Raw genomic sequence first — 26,362 nt, 5'->3', positions numbered from 1 at the left:
TTTAAAGGGTATATTACTGGCATTGTGGTAAGTGGACACTGACAACAATTTACTATTCAGGGAGTCTTTGATTTTTTTTTTCAGGAAGAAATTTTGTTTTAAATTTTGTCTATTGAAGAAGGTCAAGATGTTGTCCTAATCCCCAAATAAAGCTTCAAAATGAGATTAATCCATTAAACAGAAATGGTACATTTTTTGAGCTTAAAAGTGGATACTTTATGCTCAGTTTATGGCTCTGATTTCCAGCATTCAGTCATGTTTGGTATTAAGTGGGTAGCTATGTGCTTTCCTTAACGTAATGTATTCCTCCTGCAGAACATAAAACTCAATAGCCAAAGTGATATACAGTGTAAAATTAGGGAGACATGCAAAATAATGCGCCAAAGGGCTTATCAAAGGAAGATTAATATCAACGTGTAAAGGACGTAAAATAGGCCTCTTATTCCCCCCCCCCCCCCACTTCAACTGAGGGACAATATGGTAGACGTTTGACATCAAAAACTGAATGTGAAGTAAATATCATATGGAGAATCTGCCAAAGCTACGCTCCGAACAGTATACATGTTTGAAGCTCGTAAGCATCCCAGCAGATTAGGGAGAAGGGAGCGTGAGAGAGGGGCATGTGCTTGTTTGCGTTTTAATTTGTAAACTGGCATCCGTTTTTGAGCTCTCTCTGACTCAGCAATGAAAGCAGTGTGGAGTAAGAACTGAGGGGAAAAGAAACAGAGCAGAATGAATCTGGCCAAACAGAGCAAAAAGAGGAAACATTTGCGCGCGCGCGATGGCTAGTCTCTGGGTTTCACAAAACCCACTGGGATTTCCCCTGTCTCCATTAGGCCTCTGCAAAGTCCACCTTAACAATCCCCTTTATCTAAAAAAAAAAAAAAAAAAAAGAACAAATATTCATTTATTTCATTTTATGTATATGAGTGTTTGGCCTGTATGGATGGATGTACACCACGTGTGTGCCTGGCGCTCACAAAGGCCGGAAGAGGGCATTGGGTCACCCAATTAGAATTAGAGGTATGAGCTTCCGTGTGGGTGCTGGGAACTGAGCCAGGGTTCTCTGCAAGAGCAGCCAGTGCTCTCGTATGTTGAGCCATTCCCCAAACCAACCATCTCCTTCATAACCCTAGCTGAATGGACCATTTGTCTCCTGCTGTGATCCTAACTGACATAGGATGCCAACTGCATGCCTGAAGGATTCGGAAACTTGAACGATATCCTCAATGATAATGATAGTTAATAGTTATAGTTTGGGCTTCCTACGTCTCTCCACATCTTAGAATTACGTGGCTTGCTTAGTTTTGCCTCCAATGTCATTTGACAACAAGCACTCATGCATGCTTCTTTCAAAGCTTTTTGATTATAGAAGCTCATTTCCAGGTGTGCCTGCCAGAGAGAACTCTGAGACGTCCTCTCTTTTCTAGACTCTTGCTGGGCAGACATTTGCGATACACGTTATGCTAAAACCTTGAACCTGACCTCTGACCTCAGAATCCTTGGCAGTGACTCTTCTGTTCATACACCTAAGCTGCTGTGTCAGAGGAATTTTGTGCTTTCACATCCGGATCCAGCAACTTGAAGCTAGGCGGGACAAAATTAATAATAAGGAAATAAGATGGAAACCGCAAAATCACCTGCTAACCAACGTTTGCTAAAATAAAGTCTCAAAATACAGTGTTAATTCAAGCCTCAGATGCATGCCAGGTGTGACAAACGAGCCTTCTGTGCTGCGGAGGTTGACAGATTCTGACCTTATGGGAAAAGGAAATGGCCAATCTCAAACCTCAGCTCTTTCCAAAAAGGAAAGCTGTGTCTTCTGGCTTGAGACCAAATTGCCTGACTTGGGATCTGTTGCAGGATTCGGTATTATTAATTTCTATGGCATTTTGCCATAAAACCAGGGCATACACACAAATATAGTTGGTTAGTGTTTTCAGGTGAATTGAGGTTTAAATTAATGGATCAAAATATACGCCTGTTCTGACGCCATAAACATGGTGCAAATTAATAACCTGATCCATACACCTACGTGAATAAAACTTATGGCTGCAGAAATGCCTCAGCAGGTAATGTACTCACTGTACAAGTGTGAACACCTGAATCCAAATCCCCAGAATCCCTGTAAAGTCAGTCATGGCTGCACCCATGTGTTATACCAATACTTTCTCAGTAAAATGGGGGGCACGGAGAGAGGAGTCACTGTAAGCCTGCGGGCCAGCTAACCTGATGTATGCAGGGCTGAATAACAAGACCCTATCTGAAGTGAGAACTGGCACCCAAGATGGTCCCTCTGATCTCCGTGTGTACTATAATGTGCACACACATGAACATATGCACACAATACATACATCATACATGTGCACATGTATAAAAAGAGCCATGGGTCCTTTGGATAAAAGCAATGGCTGCTCTTCCAGAGAACCTGGATTTGATCCCTAGGACCCCCATGGCAGCTCACAGCAATCTTTAACTCCAGTCCTGGGGAATTCAATGTCCTCTTCTGGCCTCCAAGGGCACTGCATACATGTAGTGCAGACATACATGCAGGCAAAATACTGGGGTACACATAATTAAAAGAAAAATAATAAAGATTATTTAAAAATGGAAGGGGCTACTTTCCCAAACAGGCTCTGGTAGCCGTTAGAGTTAGCAGTGAACGGCTCTGTTCTCCTTCAGGAATGGACTTCTTGTTTCTTTCAGATTAGGCATGGCCATGCACTTTACTTTGGCCGATGAAACATGAGAGGACATGGCAAGGAGACACTCTTAGGCGGAAGCTTTATGTGTAAGTGTGCCATGCACCACATGTTCTTTCTACCATCATGTAGCAAGGCCTCTGTTGAAGTGATTCCTCTCACAGCCTAGGAGACCCACCCTTACGTGAGGATGAGGGAGCAGTGCCTACCAACCCAAGATGATCATATTGCATGAATACAATACGGCCTTGGTATTTAAAGCCAGTGAAATTCTCTCCTGTGCAACTGAGCCCATACACAAAGTAATAAGTTCCTAAAAATGTCACCTTAAAACACACACACACACACACACACACACACACAAATCTAAACCCATAAAAACACTGGATGAGAATCGATGTAATGGAGGGTTGCATTTCTCACGAAGAACTAAGCAATATATAAATCTAACAACAAGAGATAATTCACAGATATTACACATATAAATATTTTTTATGACGATGGATCATAAAACCAAAACTGGAACGGCTATAAAGTTTTGTTATCATTTCGAAGAGTCTTAGGCAATGCCTCCTAATTCTGTAAGAAGCCCCAACTGGTTTGGGCCTTCAACTTTGCTTGTCAGGATCATGGAATTCTCGATGATGGATATGTATGGTGTCTGCTTTCTCTTCTGAGATCTGAAGAGCTCTGGTGGAGGAGGGCAGGGAATGGAGATGCGGGCAGTAGAAAGGATTTGAATTTCCCATCACTTTAAAAAGTCAATGTTAATTCTTATCTTACAAGCAATATACCTGTTGGGTCCTCAGATGATTCCAAGTACTCATGTACTATCCAAAAGCAGCCAAATAGTTCCGAGCTTCACGTAGTATTTCTGGTCTACGCACTTGCAGGGCAGGGGTTCTGGTTGGGTTTGCCTGGTACACTAGCTGGTTTTTTTTTTTTTTTTTTTTTTTTGTGGGGGAGGGTGGTTCCTTTCTCTTTCTTCTTTTCACTAAGCACACATTTAAGGTGAAGAAACATGACCCTGGAGAATGTAGGGGCTATACAGAGATAGTGACTGTCACCTCTGTTTTGAGGATAGTGGCAGGGACTTGTTTGTTGATAAACCATCAGGTTTTTTTTTTTTTTTTTTTTTTTTTTTAACATTAAGTAACACGGACTTTCCTTCCACAAGCTTTTGGTAGTCAGTTCCAAATCCTAGAAGCTCTGACCCGTCAGAAATCACAAGACAGTTCGAAGTAACCCAGTGGGACTCCCAAGTGTTTCCAGTAAAGCAATGGTGTTGATTTTCTTTGAGCTGTCTATTGTAACACTCAGAGGACAGAAATGAATTTGTGGATCTTTGCAGAAAAGATGCTGAAAAAAAATCTATCTAATGACAAACATCCTCCAGAGATTGGGTGCCCTGAAAGACATCAATTGTTTTTTTTAGTATAAACCTGACTTCTGAAACATTCTTTTGAGCCTCTCCTAATGTCTGTTTACATCATTTAATTACTGAGTTCTGTAGAACACTTGACAGATAATCTTTCAATAGTTGATGGCACGCCATGAATCTGTCTTCTTGCAGGCTGTATTTACCAGGTCCTACTTCTGTCCCAGTAATGTGGAATTGGCGGACCGCAGAAGTTAGCTCTTTCGTATGTCTCGGTCTTTGGCAGGACCATGCCCTGCTGTGTTAAGAGGGTAGAAATGCTAAAGTTTGTAGCTTAGTTGTAAATTCTCACTTTAGAGATGATGACGATGGATATTTTCTAATTGGAACATCGATTATGTTAGTAGCTTTCTCAGCTCCAGTGTCTATGGCTGTATGAAGCAGTTACTCAGTAGCTGACTGAACTCTTATAAAGTAAGAACAAGACTTGTCATATCCTGTCATGACCCCCCCTCCTTTACTGCCCTGGACAGATGTATGTGTTTTGTTGTTTATGTTTTATAACTAAGTAGTATTTTCTTTGTCTATCTGGCTAGATTAAGAGTTATGGAGCCCAGAGAAGATGAACTCGGGGAGAAGAACATGTTGGATATATGGAAGACAAAAAAAAAAAAAAAAAAAAAAAAAAAAGATTTTAAAAGCGAACAATGCTCAGAGTTACAAAGGGTCTTACAGTTGAGCCAGAAGTCAGAGGGCCGGCAAAAAATTGTGGGATGAGAGATCTGACGTCATCATCACCACTACCATCATCATCACTATTGTTCTTTGCTTGTTTGTTTATTTGAGACAGGGTCTCACCCAGTACCCTGGGTATCCTGGAACTTACTATATAGAGTAGGTTGTACTGGATCTATCTGCTAATCTGAGTACTAAGTACTGAGTACTGATTCTGAGTACTGCGAGTGAAGGCATATGCCACCGTACCCAGCCCATCACTACACTATTGGTTTTTCTTTAAATTATTATTTCTACACCAGCCTAACGCAGTGTTTGGTACTTACAACAAGCTTAGCCTTGCTCTTAAAATCGATGTTTCTGATTGGCTCAGGTCCTAAGTGAAAGAGAGAGTTTGAGATTCGAAATAGAATGCCTTTAGAAAGAAAAATGGTAGCAAAATCATGGCCAAGGAATCCTTTAGGAGACTGAGCAGAGGGACAGAGACATGTTGGACAAACTGTGGTCAAGGAGATTTGCCTCCTTAGCCAGGCTGAACTTGATGTCTGCTCTGTGTCCCCGAAAGAGCAGAGGGCTGAGAGTGTGGAGGCAAGGGAAATAGCCCTGGTGATAGGAGTAAGCATCTCCTTAGAGAAGAACTAAAACCCACCCCCAGCTCCACCTCCATCACAGGGAAACTGAGTCCAGAAGGAAAACTGCGAAAGTGTCTGCAAAGTCACGTTCTACTCAGTCTAACTCTGCGATCACATGGTTACAGAGGCCGTAGAGAAATTCTTCATGCTCCTTCTTTACATTGCATCACAGTAGAAATTTCAAGCCTATATAGGTCTTTTAGGAGAGGGTTTTTTTTTTTCATCATCAAAGCCATCTTAGAAAATTTAACTTAAGAAAATTAAATCCCTTGAGATCTATTTTCGTATCGCGGGATGGCGGGCTTACCCCTAGGTTTCTGTTCATCATTGGATGAAGGCAAGTGTTTGTGAACCTTGGTCTCCATAAATGTCAGCAGGGGCCTCTGTCCTTCACACAAGGGCTGTTTTGTTTGGACTGAGCTAGCTGATGTTCTGTGACAAGTAGCTCCGGATGTTTTATAAACAATTATCCTGACAGTTTGATGGATGAGGATAACATTTGGGTATCATCTGCTCTGCTAAGAAAGACAGATGATCGCTTCTGATGGAAATAACCACTAGCAATTTGGAAATGGAGAAGCCTGAGCCTGAGGCTCACACTGTCCAAGAATGTAGGACCATATCAGAAACCACTCAAGACAAGGTTCCATGGCCTGGATCACAGTCCAATCTGGGCATGAGCTGGGAGTTACAGAGTGCCTGCTGTATTTTAGAAACACCTGACTTCTGCTGTGCTGAGTCTGAGGGAAACCCTGTGGAAGGGAGACAGTCCAGCTAGGAAAACAGAAAATCAGCAAGCTAGCCTCGGTCCTGGGATTCACTTAAACTCACATCACATGTTTTATCATTGCTGTTTAAGCTTTATGTCCTGTTTTATCGACTGATTGATTTAAAAATTTCCCAAATCACATCTATTAAAAATGTCTAATTAAGTGCATTCTAGAATAGTTGTAGACTTAGAGAACCTTTACTGCTACTTTATAAAACCTCCATCACTTCTGATGGGGATGACTTCTTCACATACAGTCACTCCCTATTCTTCTTCCCCACCACAGACTCTGGGAACCACTGTTCTACTAGATTCGTGGATTTGCCTATTCTGGACATTTTATGTGATTGACACCAGGATATTTAGTTTCTCAGTGTCTGGATTAATTCACTTGGGTTTCTTTTTTTTAGGGGGGGATGGGTGGGGTGGGTGGGTAGTTTTTCTGAGATTCATCCATGTTTTGGCATACATCAACATTTTGTTTCTTTTATGCCCCATCCCCAACATCCCATTTTATAAATTTTGCTCCATTCATCCGTTGATTGGGATTTGGGTTGCTTCCGCTTTAGGTCATTTTAAGTGGAGCTTGGTGAATATTCTTTTGTGGGGTTTTGTCTATTGCCGTACATTGTCTATTGGTCTGGGTGTAGATTTAGGAAATAAACCTCAGAGCAAATAGTGACTCTATACTTCACTTTTATTTTCTGTTGTGCTAAGGACAGAGCACAAGGCTTTGTGCATTCGAGGCAAGCGCTCTACGGCTGAGCTGCACCCCTGGTCCATTATTTACTTTTAAAGGAACCATACTCTAGATTTTCAAATGAGCTGGATGAGGATCGTTGCTATCAGCCCCGCTGAATCCTTTGAGGAGATGATGCTGGAAGGAGTATGAGCCATGTGGACTGTGGGATGGTATAAGTGAGGACTTCCCCTGTGTGTCTGAGTCTGTAAAAGCTCCAGGAATGTGAGTTCCTTTTCAGGAGGGAGATACATCAATGCTGTGGCTGAGGAATGAATGCTGTTTCCACTAGCCATTGGGAGTGGAGCCAAGTATTTGACAGATGGGGTGACTTTCTCTATTAAAAAAAAAAAAAAATCGGGCCAGGCAGCAGTGGTGCATACCTTTAATGCCAGCACTTGGGAGGCAGAGCCAGGTGGATCTTTGTGAGTTCGAGGCCAGCCTGGCCTACAGAGCGAGATCCAGGACAGGCACCAAAACTACACAGAGAAACCTTGTCTCGAAAAAACAAAAACAAACAAACAAAAAATCAGGCCACCCAGAGATACATGTTCATGGCTCCTCAGTACCTACATATTCTCAGATTGCTCTGAAGGGAACGTAACATGACCTTGGCTCTCTTGGCTATAATAGATTAGCCCAAGGAATGCCATTAACACAATACCCAAGAATGCTTTAGTCCACTACTAAGAGCGATTTGTTGTGGGCTGTGATTATACCTAGCATTGTCTCCCCCTGGTACCAAGGCTAGGTTGGCTCTCAGTGTACGTATGCAATTCCTCTTGGGAAGGAAGAAGCACCTCCTTTGCCGCCCCTTCCATCCCTATGTGCTGTTTATCAAAAAAGTCTTGATGGATGAACCCTACTAGAGAAATGATAGGATTTCCTGTGGTCATGTGGTCACTCTGAGAGAAACAACAAACACAAAACAAAGTGATGTGGGCATCATTCAAATATACTTCAAAGAGCAATGAGTTACCAAGACAAGTCACCCAGCCTTCTAGATTCTGGCTTCAGAAGAGCGAGTCTTTCTGGAAACCAGATGCCTCGGTGATTTGATTTCTTTCTGGTATATGACTCACGTGGAATAATTTTAAGAAATGAGTGTGGACTGAACAGTCCTGCTTTCTCTGCAGCTGAGTCTGGATTCAGGAGGATGAAGCTGACTCGGTATTTTTTTTTTTTTTTCATCTTAATTCAATTCAGCACAGCACAGCAGGATCTGGATGAGGCAGCAAATCAGGAAGTAGAGGAACCCACGGGGAGAATGCAAAAAAGGAGACGTTCTGGTTCAGCTCAGAGTTAAACCAGCACCAGGGTTAACGCTGACATGGAAACATTATGCAAATCAGCAAACATATTGGGTAACAGAAAGAAGAGGCATTCGAGAAGTTCACGGAGTTTTGTTCAAAGGGTAATGTTTGAATTTCCTAGAAATCGGTGCTCTTATTTCTTCAGAGAACAGTAAGAGTAGTAGGGGCTTGGTTCTTAGTCTCTGCACATCAATTTAATATTTTGTTAACAGTAGCATCTCAAGTTTGTTTTTTAAAAAAAAGTTCAAACCCCAGAATTCTTTGGATTCAATGCCATGGGGTAATTTAGAGCAGACACGCTCTGCGCTAGCATTCAAAGCTAGCTATATTTGGTATAGAAACCTTCTTTCCCCCCAGTTGGTCAAATCCAACACATTTAAAAGTAAGTGAACCTGACATAAATATTTGAGCAGGGCAGAGCCACAGAGGCGGGTCTTCAGCACGCTGGAGAGTCCGTGTGGAATAGCCTCCAAGTGATAGCGTTTGAGCTCCCTTTTGAATGTCTAGAATGATCTTTGAAAATTAAGCATAATGCCTAATGACTGATGAGAGCTGACTGTGTGTGCCAGGCAGTGTTTGAGCGTTTCATACGTATCAACTTCGTGAATACTCAGAACAGTCCAGAGGGCATGATAGATGCCCGCTACCCTCAAGTGGTTCAGAAAAGAGAAAAGAAAGAAGAAATGGAGGAAATGCAGAAAGGACATGACAAGGCTGTTGAGAAAAGAAGGAATCAGAACGAAAATAGGATTTCTTACACTAACCGAACAACTTTTCTCTAGGCTAAAATTACATTAAAATAAACCTCTATCAAAAACGCTCCCAGAGGTTGAGGATACAACTCAGTCAATAAAGTACTTGCTATGCAACTGTGAAGACTGGAGTTCGATTCCCTAGAACCTGTGTAAAAAGTGGGTGCAGTCGTAATTCCAGTGTTGGAGGTGGGGGAGACAGGTAGAGTCAAGTGGGGGAGGGGCTTGTTTGCCAGGCAGTCTAGCTAAATCTGAGAGATTGAGTGTCTGTAAGAGGCCTGTCTCCAAAAACAAGATGGCGAGCAAGGGAAGAACACATCTGATGTCTAGTCAGTTCTAGATATTCACCTACATATATGTGTACACACACACACACACACACACACACACACACACACACACACACACACTATTCCTGTGAAGGCATTATTATTGTTGCCATTTTAGAGATGAAAACCAGGAGGCACCAATAGGTTACATGGTTTGCTTTGGGTTCCCTGATACCACACGGCACTGCCAGGGTTCCTTATTAGTGTTCAGTGAGAACAAGAGAGAGAGAGAGAGAGAGAGAGAGAGAGAGAGAGAGAGAGAGAGAGAGAGAGAGAGAGATTGCTAGTTGCATAATTATCATTTCTTTTTGCATGCTCCCATCTGTAAACTGAATATGTCCTTTCAAAATTTATAGGTTCACATCCTAAACCTTCAGTGTGATGGTATTTGAAGCTGGAGCCAATAAGAAGTCATGAGGAAAGGGGATTTATATATATATATATATATATATATATATATATATATATATATATATATATATATATTTGGAAAGAGGCACCAGGAAGACCCCTTGCTCATTCTAGCATGAGAACACAACAGTCAACTATGAACCAAGAATCAGCTCTCCTCAGACAGGGCAAGCACTAGTGTTTTGATCTTAGTCTTCCCGACCTCTTGAACTGTGAGAAATAGATCTGCTATTTACTAGCCATCCACTTTATAATATTTTTTTTTATAGGAGTCCTGGCAGACTCTGGAAGGTGCTCCAGAAATGTAAGCATAACCACGCCATTAAGCTTACATGTGGATGCGTGGGAAAATGTAGTGGATGTGGAGGTTGATGATGAGAAGTAGAAACAGATCGCCAAGAGGGGACCAAGACGTCATTTAGTCCGGTGCCCTATGGTCCACGTATCACAGATGGTCCATACATTTTTAGCAGCTCGTGGTGTTATAAATACATAAAGGGTAAACATTCGGAGACTTTTCTAACAACATTGCTTCATTGGGAGACTTTTCTAACAATATTGCTTCAACAGTCAAACATTATTATTTTTTTCTGACAATTTATTTTTTTTTTTTTACTGTTTCCCAAAACCTTGCTAGGAGGGAAGGAAGGAGGGAAGCTCTGTTCCTTCATCACAGATAGTTTGGGAAACATGGGTCTCCTCACCCTCTCTCTTCATAGATGAGAAGCCCAAGGCTCAGGGACGAGAAATGCTCATTTGGGCTCTTCTAAGCAGTGGCTCCAGGAGGACAGTGAGGGAACTGGAGCTGGGCACTCCGGTGCCAGCTCTGCTATCTCTGAGGAAGGCTGCTTGCTTTGCGCTCTCACAGATCCCAGGCGACTGAAAAGACTGCCCAGGGTCCTTCCTTCTTCTCTCTTCAGATAGTCTTTGGAACCCGATGGAAGTCAGAATGCTGGCTGATGGTTTCCATATCAATCTTCATGGAATTCAGGCTCTGGGAGAGAAAGAGACTTCTCTGGAAGCATTGCTGTCGAAACCTGCTCTTCCCCACCTCCGCTCATTATTACTTGGACCAGGTTGGTCAGTGGTGAGAATAAATAGAAATCTGGGTGACTGGGAATGTTTCTCAAGGATATGGCACCTTTTTAATCCCACAGAAGTTCATAAATTGTCCAGCTGTGCCAAAGGCACATGCTTGCAGGCTGTGGAAGCCAACTGGCACTCTACCTGGAACAAATGGAAAATTCTGGCTGTGGGAGCCAAAAGGAATTCCTTACCTTAATTAAGAATGAAGTCTGCAATATTGCAAGTCCAGGTAGACAAGGCAGAGCCTGGTCTCTGACTTCATTAAAACAAACCATGCTTAATTAGAACTTGGTCAACTCAAATTGGACACCATCAAGACTAACGAATTTGGCCTAGCTGAGGAATTGAAAACGTATCCATTAACCCTTGATCCTGAGAGTAGTTTTTTATACCCTCTCAGCTGGCTAGGCGACAAAGGTGATGTGCTTCCCAAGGGAATGTGAAAAACACTACTTCTGTAGCGGAAGTAGACGCTGGTCCACTTAAAATCCTCTTGCTTCTATAACTACAGAGGCTTCACGTCACCCCAGAGTTTGTTTAAGATCTCAGTCTCACTCTCTGACTGCTTGTGAAAGGGAAATCAGAAAACTATTGGAACAAATTGTGTCTCAGGTTGAAGAACTTTATATGAATGAAATATAAATGAAGCCAGAGGAAGGAGGCATTTCAGAAAGCCAAATAAACACATTTAACATGATGTGTCCTCTCAGACAGTCCCTTACAATCCCCTTGCTCTGCAGCCATGACTCAGGCCCCTTCTGCTGATAACCCAGATACCCCGCATTTCAGCAAGATGCTTGCATTTCTCTCGTGTTTTTTTGTTTGTTATTTCTGTTGGAAACATGAAAGCCGCATTAGCTGGCTGGAAATCCTAGAGGAATTCAGGAAGAAAAAGATCAAATGTTGAACAACAAACACAGCGAATCCCATGTAAATAAATGACTATCCATGAAAGCAAGAATAAGCACTTTGAGTGTTTAAAGTTAGGACAGAAATAATTAGAAGAGTGACTTCTTGGTTGAGGGGAGTAGAGGAGATGGGGGTGGGAATTGTTATTCCAACACAAAACTTGGAAAGTCTTAGATGACCAGGCAGAGATTAGGAGACACATGAGAGCTGACATTTTCTGTTATTGAAGTTGTTTCGTTCTTGGCTTCAGAAAATGGATCTGGAATAATCTACTTTTTACAAAGTCCTGCAAAATGAAGTGACTTCAGTTAGGTCCTAGTTGTTGAGGGGATTGACTCTTCTCTGTCGCCTTCATATGCGATGCTAATTTGGAAACTGGACTTTTAGTTGTCTTTCTTTAGTTCACCAGAGCACCATCACCCAGACTCATGGGTCTGTCAGAAGAGTCAATTCTGTCCTGGCTAAGCCCTCTCTGTCTCAGGATCCTGTGAGAGTCACCACATGATGACACTTAGAAAATATGAGATCATCTTTACATGATGAGGGAACAATTAGATCCAATGCTGGGACCTAGTTTCATATTTTTTCCCACAGATTTTGCTTGGCGTTCTTACCGCTTCTATCTGAAAAGCTGATAGTTACCAGGGACTATGGCCAGCATGAGGGAGAATGTGTCAATGCTGGCTGTGGTGGCCATAGCAACATGTCTGCCTCAGAATAGATCCAGCATGGATGAACAAACAGAAAAATGTTCAAGAAGACTTGAGGCTGACAGAGATCAAAGGTGAGACCAGGGCCATCCATCACCAACTCTTAACGGTCAATAACAGGATGGTCACATCGTTATTTTATTTTTCAACACATTATCGACTTGGCTGAGCAAATCATTAATGGGGACTTATCAGTAGTTGGCAACTTCTCAAAGACTATGGGTGGGAAGGACCCTCATTTCTCACAGCCCCAGACAGGACTGACTTACAACGTCCATCAGCCAGTGTATCCGGCGCCAGTTCTGTGTGAATGGCAGCTGAGGCATCTCACATCGTGGAGAAGATGTATTTCTAAGATACAGTTCTTATTCACAAAAGTAGTTCAGAGCCAGTGGCAAAGACGTGTAATCCCATCTTCCTAACGTAATAAGATGAGAGCCGCTTTATGATTGAACACAACATTTACTTACACCATTGGACACATAGCAGTTGAGCTGATGCCCAGCTAGAAACTTCACCCTTACTGACTAGTGTTCATGGGACTGGAAGATACTCTGCATTCTATTGGAGGAGAAACCTAATTATCAATATTTCCCAGCTAAAAATCCTATGACTTGCAACAATGATCTGTCTGCAAGATATACTGGTATAACATAATATAACATAATATAATATATAATATAATATAATGATAGTGGCACAAATGTTATGGGAATAACAGATCACTTTTTGATTGGATTTAAGGCACACTCCATGAGATGGAACCCATACCTGACATTTCCAAAGTGGCCAAGAACCTGATACTAGATCGGTTGTGGGCCTAGGGGAAAACCTCCTACTACTATTCTGTTAGAGGAACATAGCAATAAAATGACCCCAATGGCGTACTGCCATACCTATAGATCAGTGTCTCACTCAGTCTTCATCACAGAAGCATCTTCTTGCAGTGCATGGGTACTAATGTAAAGACCACAACTAGACAATGAGCATAGAGTGAAAGACTTTGGAACACCTAGTCCTAAATGGCATGTCTTCATCACATCCCCCTCCTCTCAAGACTCAGGGGTCTATGTGGAAGAGGAGGCAGAAAGATTATCAGAGCCAGAGGTGATGGATGACTGAGGAAACAGTGTCTTCCAGACACAACAGGACTGATACATATATAAGTTCACAGAAACCCTGGCAAAAACCCTAAGAGGTCTTCTGCTTGCGCAGATTCAAGCTGGATAGGGTCCAAGCACTGAGAGGAGGAAGTGGACATGTGGTCCTACCCCTAAGAAAGAAGCAACTTGGAATCGATACCTGCTGGCAAAGGGAAAAATCAGCTTTCTCCAATGGAACGTCACTGGGTATATCAACCACACTTCAGGGCAGGCCCCAGGCCCAAGAGTAGTTGACCACTACAAAATGAACTCATATTTTTGGGTGTTTGTTGTTGTTGTTTTGTTTGGCACCATCCATCTTAGTGGGTTTTTATGTTTGTTTATTTGTTTGTTTTGATTTTCATTTTGTGTTTTTGTGGGTTGTTTTTGAAGGGGGAGAATGAGAGAGAGAGAGAAAGAGAGAAAGAGAGAGAGAGAGAACGTAAAGTTGTATGGTTAGAGAGGTGGAGAGGATATGGGAAGAGTTGGGGGAGGGGAAACAGGATCAAAATATATGGTATGAAAAAATTTTAAGATGGGGAAAAAACCCTAATGTGTGGCCTTTTCAATATATTAGTGCAGGACAGTTTCATTGTCAGTCTCTGTGCATTCAATGATATATTACTCCCAATGGAATCGCATTTTCAAGGCTACGGGCTCACCTTGGGTTCAAAAATTTAATTTAAATTGTATAGGTATATACGCTATATATATACACTCTGGTGTCTTCTGCTTCCTCTCAAACGCTGAGTGCACAGATGGAGTTGGTGGTGGAGAGGTGCTGAGCCCTACAGCGATGCTCCTCAGGCAGCAGCATCCAGCCTTGGGTAGCAGCGGGAGAAGCAGCTGTTTCAAAATGGTGTCATGGACAGAGACAGGCAGCCTGCTTTGGAGTTGCAGCTCAATCAGACTTGAGGTCTACACAGATTCGTGAGCTAGAAGCCAAAATAAAGTAAAGCCAGTGGTCATGAGCTGCAGGGGCCGGCACAGAAGACTGGAGGGACTTTGTTATCGTAAATACTAAACACTTCTTCAATGGTCCCAGGTTCCTCTTCCATAGAGTGAGCTGGTTGGATAGATCAGCCGTTGGGGAACTGTTTCATAGGGTTGTGTGAAGGACTCTCAGAGAGCGGAGATAAGGAAAGGTAAGACTTCACTGCAACCAGAGTCTTCTGATTCCATCTCTTTCGCACTAGCAGCTCACCTAGAGTATCTGACTCCATCTCTTTCAGATTATCAGCCCACATACAATATAGCTCAAAAACAGCAGCAAGGCATGGTGGCCCAGGCCCGTGATTCCTGGAGCACTAGAGAATAGGACGGGGAAACAGAGACAAGAAGACTATAGATCTGAGACCACAGTACCACAGCTAGTTCAAGGCTACCCCGGGCTATATAGTGAGACCTTCTCTCAAAAGAAAACAAAGCAAATAAAAGCACCATGTATTTTACAGTTAAATGAAAAGGACAAATCTAGAAACAGAGAATGCTGGCTTTGTGTGACTCAAAGCCTCGTTGACTTCGTCAGTGATCCCACTGCCCTTGATTCATGCTTCTTTATAGCATGGCACCTCAACTTGCATATTGGTCTACCTTATACAGCTATACTAAAATCCCTGTTATAAGAGAGCGTCATAAAAAAAAATGGACTCATTTAGTCCATAGTTCTAGAAGCTGCATTCACGTGACACAGGTCGGTAAGAGCCTCGTGGTCAATGGCCAGTGAAAGAGAAAAGGATCACAGCTCCTTAGAGAAAGTCAGTGAGAGACTTGGTGTCAGGCTCAGGCTTAAGAGAATTCATTCCAGGAGACCAATACTTCCTCTGGAGGAAAGCGTCCTTGGTGACCTAAGGACCTCATGTTAGGCTGTAGCCCTTAAAGGTTTCACTATCCTGGGGCAAAAACTCCCAACACATGAACCTTTTGGGGACAAAAGTATCCAAACCATGGAATCATAGATCATTCATTGTTACAGAAACAGATGCATTATTCTCTTGTACTTTTTAATGTCTTGTCCATGAAGGCAAGTGTGTGACTAAAAGCTCCCAGATATGGACTGTTTCTGTTTGTTTGTTTCCAAGATCCACCAAGATCAGACCTTCAGGCCTTAACACTTGCAGTTTTCTCTGTTCAGAAAGCATCACCTCAGATATCTGTAAGCATTGCTCCTTTGTGTCTTTCAGGTCCCATCTCAGATGTGACTCTATCTGATGGCCTTTCCTGAGCATCTTATGTACCATAGAAGTCATCCTCTTACACACACACACACACACACACACACACACACACACACACACACACACACACACGGCGGTGGGGGGACTTTCTTATTGCTTTAATTTTCCATTTTTCCATAGCACATATTACCACTTGCCAAATTTTATATTTCATCATTTTTTCATGTTTGTCTCATCCCACAAGAATGTAAATTCCAGAGGGCAAGGACTTTTCCATTTTGGTTACTGATCTGTCCCTGGCTTCTGAAATAGAACACAACACGGGATTATCACTGATTCACTGGAAGCGTTTGAGACTCAGAGCCTAGACAGCCAAGATCCCATATTCTTTAGAGGTAACAGCTCACCTGCAGCACTTCACACTTTAGCCACGTTTCCTGACGTTTTCCCCCTATAACATCCAAGCTGGGGTAACCTTAAACCTTGTCTGCTCTAGTAATGACAGGAACCAGATAGTGACATGAAGACAGAGCATGCAGTTTGCAAGCAGCAGGCTGGATTTGGGTGTTGTGGTAGTTTGAATGTAATTGGCCCTCATAAGCTCATAGGGAATGGCACTATTGGAGGGTGTCACTTTGTTGGCATAGGTGTGGCCTTCTTGGAGGAAGTGTGTCACCATGGGAGTGAGCTTTGAGGTCTCATATATGCTCAAGCCATACCCAGTATCTCAGTTCATTTCCTGTTGCCTTTGGATCAAGATGTAGAGTTCTTAGCTCCTTCTTCAGCACCATGTCTGCCTGCATGCCGCCATACTCCCAGCCACCATGCTCCCTGCCATGTTGATCATGGACTGAACCTCTGAAATTGGAAGCCTCCACCCCAACGAGATGTTTTCCTATATAAGAATTGCCAGCTGGGTGGTGGTGGCGCACGCCTTTAATCCCAGCACTCGGGAGGCAGAGCCAGGCAGATCTCTGTGAGTTCGAGGCCAGCCTGGTCTACAAAGTGAGTTCCAGGAAAGGCGCAAAGCTACACAGAGAAACCCTGTCTCGAAAAAACCAAAAAAAAAAAAAAAAAAAAAAAAAAAAACCCAAAAAAAAACCCCAAACAAAAAAAGAATTGCCATGGTCATGGTGTCTCTTCACAGCAATAGAAACCTAACTAAGACAAGTGTGCACTGTGTGTCATGAGCTACTGTGTTGCTTTTAGGCATGTTCCCTTATTTTCTCCAAGCATCAGTTTACCAGAAATGAAGTAATGACTGACTTCACACACAAGGTTGCTAGGAGGATTATAAAAAAGCAACTTGTGTGAGTGAATTGTGGGATATAATTTGCAAGGAAAGGACCATGATAGGTGTAGCTTCTAGATGCCATGATTTAGATGTAGCTTCTAGACGCTGTGATCGATGTAGCTTCTAGATGCTGTGATAGATGTAGCTTCTAGATGCCGTGATAGATGTAGCTTCTAGACACGGCAGCAGAGGACCTGGTCTTGAAGTTGCCCCTGAGCCAGTACCATGGCTTCTTGTATACAGTTAGCTTCTTGGACCATAAAGAGGATAATATTCCTTTCTGTTTGAAAGGAAGAAAAATGAATCAATTTATCTCATTGAAACACCCTTCAATTGGATGATCCATATAGAAATGATTTTTTGGTGAAGTTATTTTTTTAAAAATATCGAATGAAGAAAATTACTGGAGGCATAAGCTTTTCAAATTAATAGTCCTCCTCAACAGTCCCTTCTAGCCCAGCAGCAGCATCCGTTACTATTCTGGAAGGCTCATTTGCTTTATTTTGGAATGAATACTAACTTGTTTCCATGTATCTAAGGAATGTCTTTGGCACTTAGCTTGAATTGCTTTCCCCGAGAAACTATTTTATATTTATTACTGTTGATATAAAATGCTTGAATTCTTGGGAGGCAGCGTGCTAGGAAGTAAAGAACATGGACGGAGCTGAGTATTGGAGTTCTTGTCTTGGTTGTATGGCCAATTAGTTAAATAACCTCAGGCCCTTGTCCCCTCTGTGGACCTCAGTTTCTGTGTGTGTGTGTGTGTGTGTGTGTGTGTGTGTGTGTGTGTGTGTGTGTGTCTGTGTTTGCAAATATTACATATCAATTATCTGGGTAATTAAAAATCGATTCATGAAGCACCACCAACTTCAACTCTCAGAGAGAACTTCTTTGGCATCGGAATGCACCTTATATGGCTATGTTTGGTCACCAAGAGGAGACCCATTGTGCAAAGCAGGGCTGGGCTAGGAGCAAAACAAGAAAAACCTTATAGAAGAACAAGTTGCTGGTGAGATGACCCAGGAAAGGAGAGACACTGAGAAGGGGGCTTTACAAGAGGAGGAACCGGAAAGTGACAAGCCCACCACAATGGCCAGAGCTTGTGACTTGAAGAAGAAGTGACCTTTGAGGAGCTATGAGTGAGGAGAAAGACCCACTGGGTTTGAGAACGGGGCATCTGAGCAGATGGGCTGGCCTTACAGATACGCTTGTTCTGAGTCTATCCCGACGACACAGCAATGTTCCTCCTGCTCTAGGGCCAGTTCTCTGCTAGATGTTTTCCTTGACGTCATCATGGTCAACTCCTTGTTCTTCTGTTTGCAAGATACATTTTAAAAGACATCTTTCTGGGGGTGGGGTAAAGGATCACGCTGGATTCTGCTTAGACACCACCCTAGAGCACACTCCCGTGCTCTGTGTTAATGTATTTATTTCCAATTCAGTGCCTGCAGATCTTGGGAGAACTGTTTTTTTTTTTAGGATTTAGAAGCCTTATTCAGAGAGATCTTCAGCCCAAAGTCCACAAGAATTTAGTCTCCAAGTCCCGCCCACGGCCCTTGATAAAGGGTCTGAAGTGAGACCAGCTTGCCTAGCTTCCTGGGGCACAGCTTAGTGGTGTGAGTTACACTGTAGAGTGACCTGCGGGATCAGGCAGAGGCTGCCTTCTGTGAGACATGGCCTAAATCCAACCCTTGCTTGGCTCCCCTCCCCACCCTGTCCCTTCTGGTGGCCTCACCCACTCACGTGCCAGTCTCCTTTAGAAGTACTTTCTTAAGAATCACTTGCTCATAAATCCTTATCTCAGGAAATCTGCCCTAAAAACTCCCTGTATCTTCTAAGAATCCGAGGAAGTTTCTAGGAAGTTTTCCTGATTTTTTTAAAAAAAAAAAAATGTCCCTATGCATGCAATTAGTTTGCATTTCCTCTGTAATTTTGGACATAAAGGAAACATCCCATCTTTCCTTTTTCTAAATCATATCTGACTCAGCCTTCTCCTCACCAACAGGTTGAGAAATCCAAACTAAGCCTTTCTTGGCCCCTCCTCGCTCTTCATTTAAGATAACACAGGAAACCTGGTCTAGAAATCCTGGAAAGGAAATCAGTGTGACTCTCCCCAAGCATTCAGTCTTCACAGAGGGCTGCAGTTGATGACACAATCTTGCCCTGGGCGCCGCACTGTGCTATCCCACCACCCACCGCTTCCCAGTGCTCAGAGCTCTAGATGCCTCTGTTGGAAAGGAAGCTCACACAATCACTCAAACATGAAGTCCCAACACCTCCATCTACCAGACACCGGGACATTGACTATCTCTCTCTCTTTATTCCCTCTCCCCTGTTCTATTATTTTTAAACACTTCCTCTGAGTGTTTTCACAAGCTATCCTGTCATACAAGCTGCTAGCCATATTCTTTGGTCTTCCTTTTTCTAGGCCAATTCTTATCTCTGCCATTGAGTACACTAAAAAAAAAAAAAAAAAAAAAAATTAAAAACGTGGGTGGAAGAGGTATCCAGCACAGAACTGGGTCTGCAGAAGACTGAAAAGGAGAGTAGGAAATCAGTCTATGACTCATTGTTCCTCCGCCAGCCAGTGAGGAGGACGCTCCATTCTAGAATGAGTGTCTGCTTCAGTAGAAGACAAAGGGAAGCCTAACTGTGATCAATACAACCTCTGGTTGTCTGTCCAAACACGACAGTTTACAAGCAAGGGCATGATGTTGGGGCCACTTCCTTACCATTGTTGACATCTTATTGCTGTTGGGAAAAGATCTGTTGATTCTGTTCAAACCAATGCCACTCAGAGGCTTACGAATCGGTGACAAGTCTCAGGCAAAATGTTTTGGGCAGGTGATGTCAACAGCGAACATTCCCAGGGCCTAGAAACCACCATTGCTTTTTTTTTTTTTTTTTAATTTTCCTTAACAATTCTCCCAAATTTTGTTCATTACAATCTGGTTCTACCCTGCTTTAAAACCTTACCTTCTTGTCGCTATGAAATATGTATTACTCATTTTCTCCATCTATAAAAGAACATACTGTAATTTGCACTTACATTAAAAATTAAAAGTTAACTGTATCTAATTCATCTCATGGAAATTCATGTTAATGAACTTTATAAATGTCTCCCTTTGAAATAAAGGGACATCTTTACATTTACAATTGGTGCATAAGCCACATCTTAAATATCATGCCATAGCTCTTTATTCAAATTAAAATGACTCTAGAGGCTACCTCATTATTTCATAAACTTGTTTTATTACCAGATTCCCTTCTTCTGAATAAGAGTCTTCAACAGTTTGCATCACCCAACCACAAGGAGCTTGCTTGTGATCTTATGTTTTTATTGGGAGTGGGAATCCAGAAATCTGTTTGAGGCTAGAAGACTAGTTTGTGGACCCAGATGTTCCAGAAGGACCAGTGTGCTACCATTATAGCAGACCTGGAGTGAGGGAAGGGATGCCTCCCTCCTTCAGCCCCCACCGCCTGTATCCTCAGAGTGGCTTTGACTGTTCTTGGCTCTATTCCATAACAAAAGCTTAGAAACATCCTTTTGGGGCTTGGATACATGGTAACCACTGCTGAACGTAGGTATAGCAAAAACATTCTGTCTGCTTAATATGGTACAGCTATTTGAAGTCACAGATGTCTTTATCTGCTGAGGTAGCTATTATACGACTGAAGACCAGGTAGTTCATAAACAACAAAGGTCTGATTTTTTCACATATATGGAAGCTGAGAAATGCAAGATCAAATGTCTGCAGGTTCAGTATCTGTGAGGACCTATGCATCCATAGACGGTATCGCCTTACTCCATCCTCACAGGGCAGAAAGAGGAACAGGAACAAAACTTCCTGAGGCTTCTTTTATGAGGATGCTAAGCCTCCCCGCATGGCGGCCAGCTCCTAGAAGCTCTACCTCTTCCTGCTAACACACAGAGAACTAGGTTTTATGGATTTGGGAGGTCCACAAACATTTAGGCTGCAGCAAGCTGTGTGCATACGCCTCTGAACTCTGAGCCTTCATGTCTCATAAGCAGACAATCCCATGGGTCACCATGTTGCATCACACAAGTTTGCTGAGAGTGATATGATGTCCACTTAAAGAGACGCATTGATGGACAGCTTTTTAACAGCATGTGAGTGAAATGTTTCTTTAAGGACAGTTCTCGGCCTAAATTTCAGTCCATTAGTTTAGTGTTATTGCTCTTGAAATATTTGTTTATACCTTACTTTTTCTCAAAATGGTTCAAGTGGTTTAAAAAAAAAATGAAAACCAAATTGTTAGAAAACACATAGAAGATGAAACCCACGTGACAGAATTGGCAGCAGACTCGGGGGAAGGGGGGGACCAAATACTGTAATTAAACATTACTCTTGTCTCCAGGCAACAGGCTGCATCATTCTTTAGTGTTTTACTGAACTATCAATTCTTCGTGAAAGAAAACTTTCATCTAGTAATAAATATCAGAAGGAATCTATAGCACTGGAAGATTTGGGCTAAAAATTGGACCTTTCAAGCCAAATTTTTAAGTGTTCGAATAAAATGAAAGACGTTGGAAGCCTATGTTTCTGCTCAGTCAGAACTTCTTAAGTCTTGCCGCGTAACAAATCAACTTTCAAATCACAGCAGTCTAACTCAAGTTGTTTTTAACTCTTGTTCACGTCGTAGTGGGAGGTTGGCCAAATGGCTTCCTCGGACCATTTTCACTCCAGGAGAAACCCAGTCATCTAGTTCCTCTCCGTCTCCTGACAGTTGTTCATGCCTTCCACTGCCCAGATAAAGGAGAGGGAGTAGGGGAGAGAGAGAAGTAGTGTATGAAATAATTTAGAGTCCAGGCTCAGGAGAAATACCTAACATTTCTACACACAGTCCATAGACCAGAACTATTACCTGCTCCTAACAGCAAGGGCAGCTGAAACACTTGGCGCTTCTAGGTTCTTAGGGGAGATTATGGGATGGATGAGGACCCGATAGTTTTTTGCCCTGCCTAGTTTTCACATCATGGCGTTTTCTCTTTTCAGCTTCATTACTGTTTTGGAACACTTTAACTCCCGAGGTTTCCTGGAACAAGGAAGCATGTCTACCGGTTACACAAATGTAAGGAAAAATTACCATAGTAACACAATTTACCATGAAAATATATGTTCTCAGCTAATCAATAGTTAAACGTTAGGTCAATTTTAAAATGTGTTCTCATAAATGATGAAAATTTTATGTATTTAAATTCAGTATACACATTAGTATGGTCAATAAAATCAGGGATTCTGGCTCTTTTCTTCATCATTATACAGAACTGATTCTGTGTTAAGTTTTCAAATATGGTTTTTTATATTAAAATTTCCATTCCAGAAAAAGCATGTGGGGTGTGTTCTTGAGTCAGGCAAAAGTGACCTCAAGAATCCAGCTCTCTTCTCCTAAATCCAGAAAATAGGAGCAAGCTTTTCATAAAACCCAAAGGAGTGCCTTGGACCTCGGGGAGGTAGCTTGTTAAAAAGGAGGTGTTCATGGCATCAGTTTGAGCATCCGCTGACCTGTGGAGTTTGGGAAAATTAATGAGCCTATGTTCATTCATTGTATGTAGTTTTCTATCCATGCATTTGGCTATGAAGTTTTCTCCATTCAGATGCACACTGGAAAGGCCCGAATTCCATCACAGTCAGGATTTGCTTCATTCAGTTCCAGCCCTGTGTTTGGTTCCCTGCCATTTATCTCAAGCTTTATTCCTTCCATCTGATTCCAACGTTTCATTCCTCCTCATAGCTGTTCTCAAGGATGAGAGGGGCCGGGCGAAGAAAAGTAAAACCCACACCTCTCTAAAAACAGGAAAATGTTCTGGTTTGGATTTCTTGTCCAGTGTTGGGTAGGTTCATTGGCAGTTGGTGATTTGGACTCTGTTCAGGTTTGGGTGTAAATTTCACAGGTCTTTATTGCCTCCCTGGGGACCCAGTTAGAGAACAGTGAGATGTGGACTGTAATCACCCTGCTTCTCATTAGTCAGTCCTTGTATGCACCTCCAAAATTCCGCGTCTTCATCTATGGCTGCTTTGTACGCCTTCCCTGAGGTTGGAATGGGGCTGAATGTCACCGCGGCTTTTACTTTTGCTTTATTTTGAGGAGGCTGGAACTTGTTATGGAGGCCATGCTGGCCTCAAACTCCAAAGTCCCCCTATGCTTCTACACCCAGCCAGCGTCTGCCTTTTCTGTCATCATTTTAATACGCTTAAAAATGAAAGCCCTTTAAGATATACAAAAAGTTACAAAGACAACACAGAGTGTAGGGAGTTTCTGCTTACCCCACCCCAGGTTTCCTCTGCTATTCATGTCTTATATTGTGTTTTTCAGTTACTCTAATAAACGAACACTGATATATTATTAATCTCTAAAACTCAGACTTTATCTGGGCTTTTCAGTTTTAAGGTATTGTTTTCTTTAGGATCTGGGATATCTCATCTGAATTCTATTATGTTTAATTGTCATATCTCTATTTCTCTCTCTCTGTGTGTGTGTGTGTGTGTGTGTATATGTGGTGTGTGTGTAGTAGTAGTAGTAGTAGTAGAAGTTTTGAACTAATATACTGTCCATAGCTTCAAAGTTGAAAGCCAAAGAAAATGATAGTTATATAGAACTATTTTTATATATAAAGCTATACATGCTTTCAGTCTTATTACAATAATTTAAAGGAGCATGCTAAGGGACACACCAAAATTTAGAAGTATGTCTGATGTTGATGCTAGTTTATTACAATATTTAAAAAAAAAATGAAGGTGGAGCAGGTTTTATATATATGGAAACTGAACAGCAAATAGAAAGTATCCTAGAGATGTGGAGAATTCAGGTCTAAATTCCATCCAGGTCTACAGGGACCTACGGCATTTTCAAAGCAAGCAATGGTGTGTTTCTGCTAGCGAGGTTCATTTCTTTCAGGAATGTTGGTTGTCCTTCGTGACTCATAGGGGCCATTTTTACTGACTATTTTTTTTTTTTTTTTAAACATCAGATGTGGTAAGCTGCATGGGCCTAGGAAAAGCTGGGTAAGTACGTTTGGGCTTCCTTGGCTGTTTCCCATGGGAAAGTGAGATGAGTAAAGATGAAAGGCTTTCTCAGTCAGCTGTTGAGGCCGTAGACAGATGGAAGGAAGCAGGGAAGGCCAGCTTCACACATTTGTCATGATCCTCGCTCCATAAAGTTCAACATGCTTTCCCCATCTTTTTATTGGTCGAGGGAGGGGTAAGGTGGAAGATGATGAGAAACCTTTGTGTATTTGTGAGTGCTGACTGGACAAACCAACGCAACCAAATGCTGCCCCTCAGGGTGTCCTTTAGGCTGTGGAAAATGGGAGAAGAGAAATGAGAGAGAAGGGAAAATGAATGGGTGGAGAAAGAGACAAAGGAGTAAAAGATGTGGGAGAGAGGGAGGGAGGGAGGAAGAGAGAGAGAGAGAGAGAGAGAGAGAGAGAGAGAGAGAGAGAGAGAGAATAGATTCAAAGATAGCTTCAGTATTTCTGGCTCCCTGAAAATGAAATCTCTCTGGGGTAGAAAAATAGTGTTCCATGGCAGACTTCATCTTTTACATTTCAAAGGGAACAGAATTTATATACTTAGTGATTGTCAATAAAGAGGACTAAGTCTATGCGGGTTTAATTTTCAAAAGAATTTTCCTGACCTTAGAATTCACCGGTGCAAAGAATTTTCAGAGACTTGGTCCTTCTGCTTATCTGGACAAGGGCAACTTGGTGACAAGCTGCTGGTCACATTTTCGTCCCTATCTTTTGTGACTTCCCAGGTCATTAACATTTATAACAGTTGAAATGGAATAAAACATCACTAAGTAGCACAAATTTCTTGGAAGACGTAAAAGAGGTTAATAATGACTCAGTTATATTAACTCCTTGATACTGAGAACTGTGTGGCTTATTCACTTCCTTCATAGTTAGTTCCCCAGGCATTTCTCTCAGCTTTGACTTTTACTATATACAAAAGTAGAAAGTAAAACAAGACAGGTGAGTCTATCCTATTACTTGATGAATGATCTAATAATTTGGGGGGTAGGCAAGGGAGCTGAAAAGGTAAAATGATACATCCTGTTAGTTATTTCTTCCTCATTAAAGTTAAAAGAAATTTATTTTTAACTTTGAATTACCTGCCACTTCCTACAAAGGAAAATGTGTGTGTGTGTGTGTGTGTGTGTGTGTGTGTGTGTGTGTGTGTACCCTCCTCTAATCTCCAATTGGGGTAGACTTTGCCCTAATAACCCAGCACCTCTTTGGCTTTTTTATATTTGCTCTTTGATTCATTAAAGATACATTTGGTGTTTCCAGTTGGCTCCAGCTTGGTGTTTCTGTTGGGAAAGTAAATGGCAAAAGATCACGTGACTGGCAAAGGCAAACACTCCTAAAGGGCACAGCTGTTGCTTGAGGGGGAACACCCAAGCCGGCAGAAAGAGGCGGCGGCAGCATGTGGAGATGTTAAAGAGGGCAAGGGGAGACCCTGTGAGTCCGCTCCTCCCCACGGCCACGCCCACCCTTTAGGTCTTCTGTGCACCGCAGACGCTAAGAATAAGAACTGTAGGTGTTTCCCAGAGAACGATGCAGGGGCAGGTGGGAAGAAGCTCGGGTACAGACTTGGCTGCTGTAGAAGAAAAGGAGGAAGAAGAAGAATCAGGCAGACAGAGCTGCAGGCTGCAGGGTCGATCGGGAGTCTCCACCAAGCTGGTGGGCAGCTCAAGCACGTCTGTTCTCCGGGAGAGAAATCCTCCGCTGGGCAGGAACATTAGGCCCCAGTGGCTCCTTGTCCGTGTCCACCTCCCCAACACTCAGTGATTGGCTAGGAGCAGCTTAGAGGAGTATGAGCCTTGGTGTGTGTTGGCTGCAGTGAACTCAAAGCTGTGTCACCCACTGGTTGACTGGTGACTATACTTCTTGCTACGTATCTCCTTTTAAAAGTTAGCTCTATTTTAATTTTTATTGCATATATTTAAGATATGCAGTGTGATGTTTTGATATATACATTGATATGTGTGTATACACATACACACATTGGTATGTGTGCATTACTGTTTTGGATTTGGGAATTTTTTTTTAATAAAGGGAAGATTTTATACACACACACACACACACACACCTCACAGCTCATGTCATTGGATAATTATTCATAGGTGGCTTTCAATGAGTCACATTTGACTTTGGTTTTGTGGAGGACAAGAGAAGAGTCAAAAATTCTTTAGTGAAAGAATTTAGTGACTAGTGAAAGTCAGGGACACTCTCCTTCCCTAAAATAAACACACGCACA

The 26,362-nt window shown here is 42.3% G+C and overlaps 1 long non-coding RNA gene across 1 annotated transcript; it reads left to right on the top strand.

Annotated features, from left to right (window-relative positions):
* Positions 1 to 465: 465 nt before the first annotated feature.
* Positions 466 to 1,692, top strand: LOC131897418 (uncharacterized). The gene is made up of 2 exons (XR_009375676.1): positions 466 to 574; positions 1,431 to 1,692. It is a non-coding gene; the product is annotated as an uncharacterized LOC131897418 (long non-coding RNA).
* Positions 1,693 to 26,362: the final 24,670 nt, after the last annotated feature.

Source organism: Peromyscus eremicus, chromosome 22 (assembly GCF_949786415.1).
Source record: "Peromyscus eremicus chromosome 22, PerEre_H2_v1, whole genome shotgun sequence".
In the NCBI taxonomy this organism is placed as follows: Eukaryota; Metazoa; Chordata; class Mammalia; order Rodentia; family Cricetidae; genus Peromyscus; species Peromyscus eremicus.
This window is presented reverse-complemented; position numbering and strand designations above follow the sequence as displayed.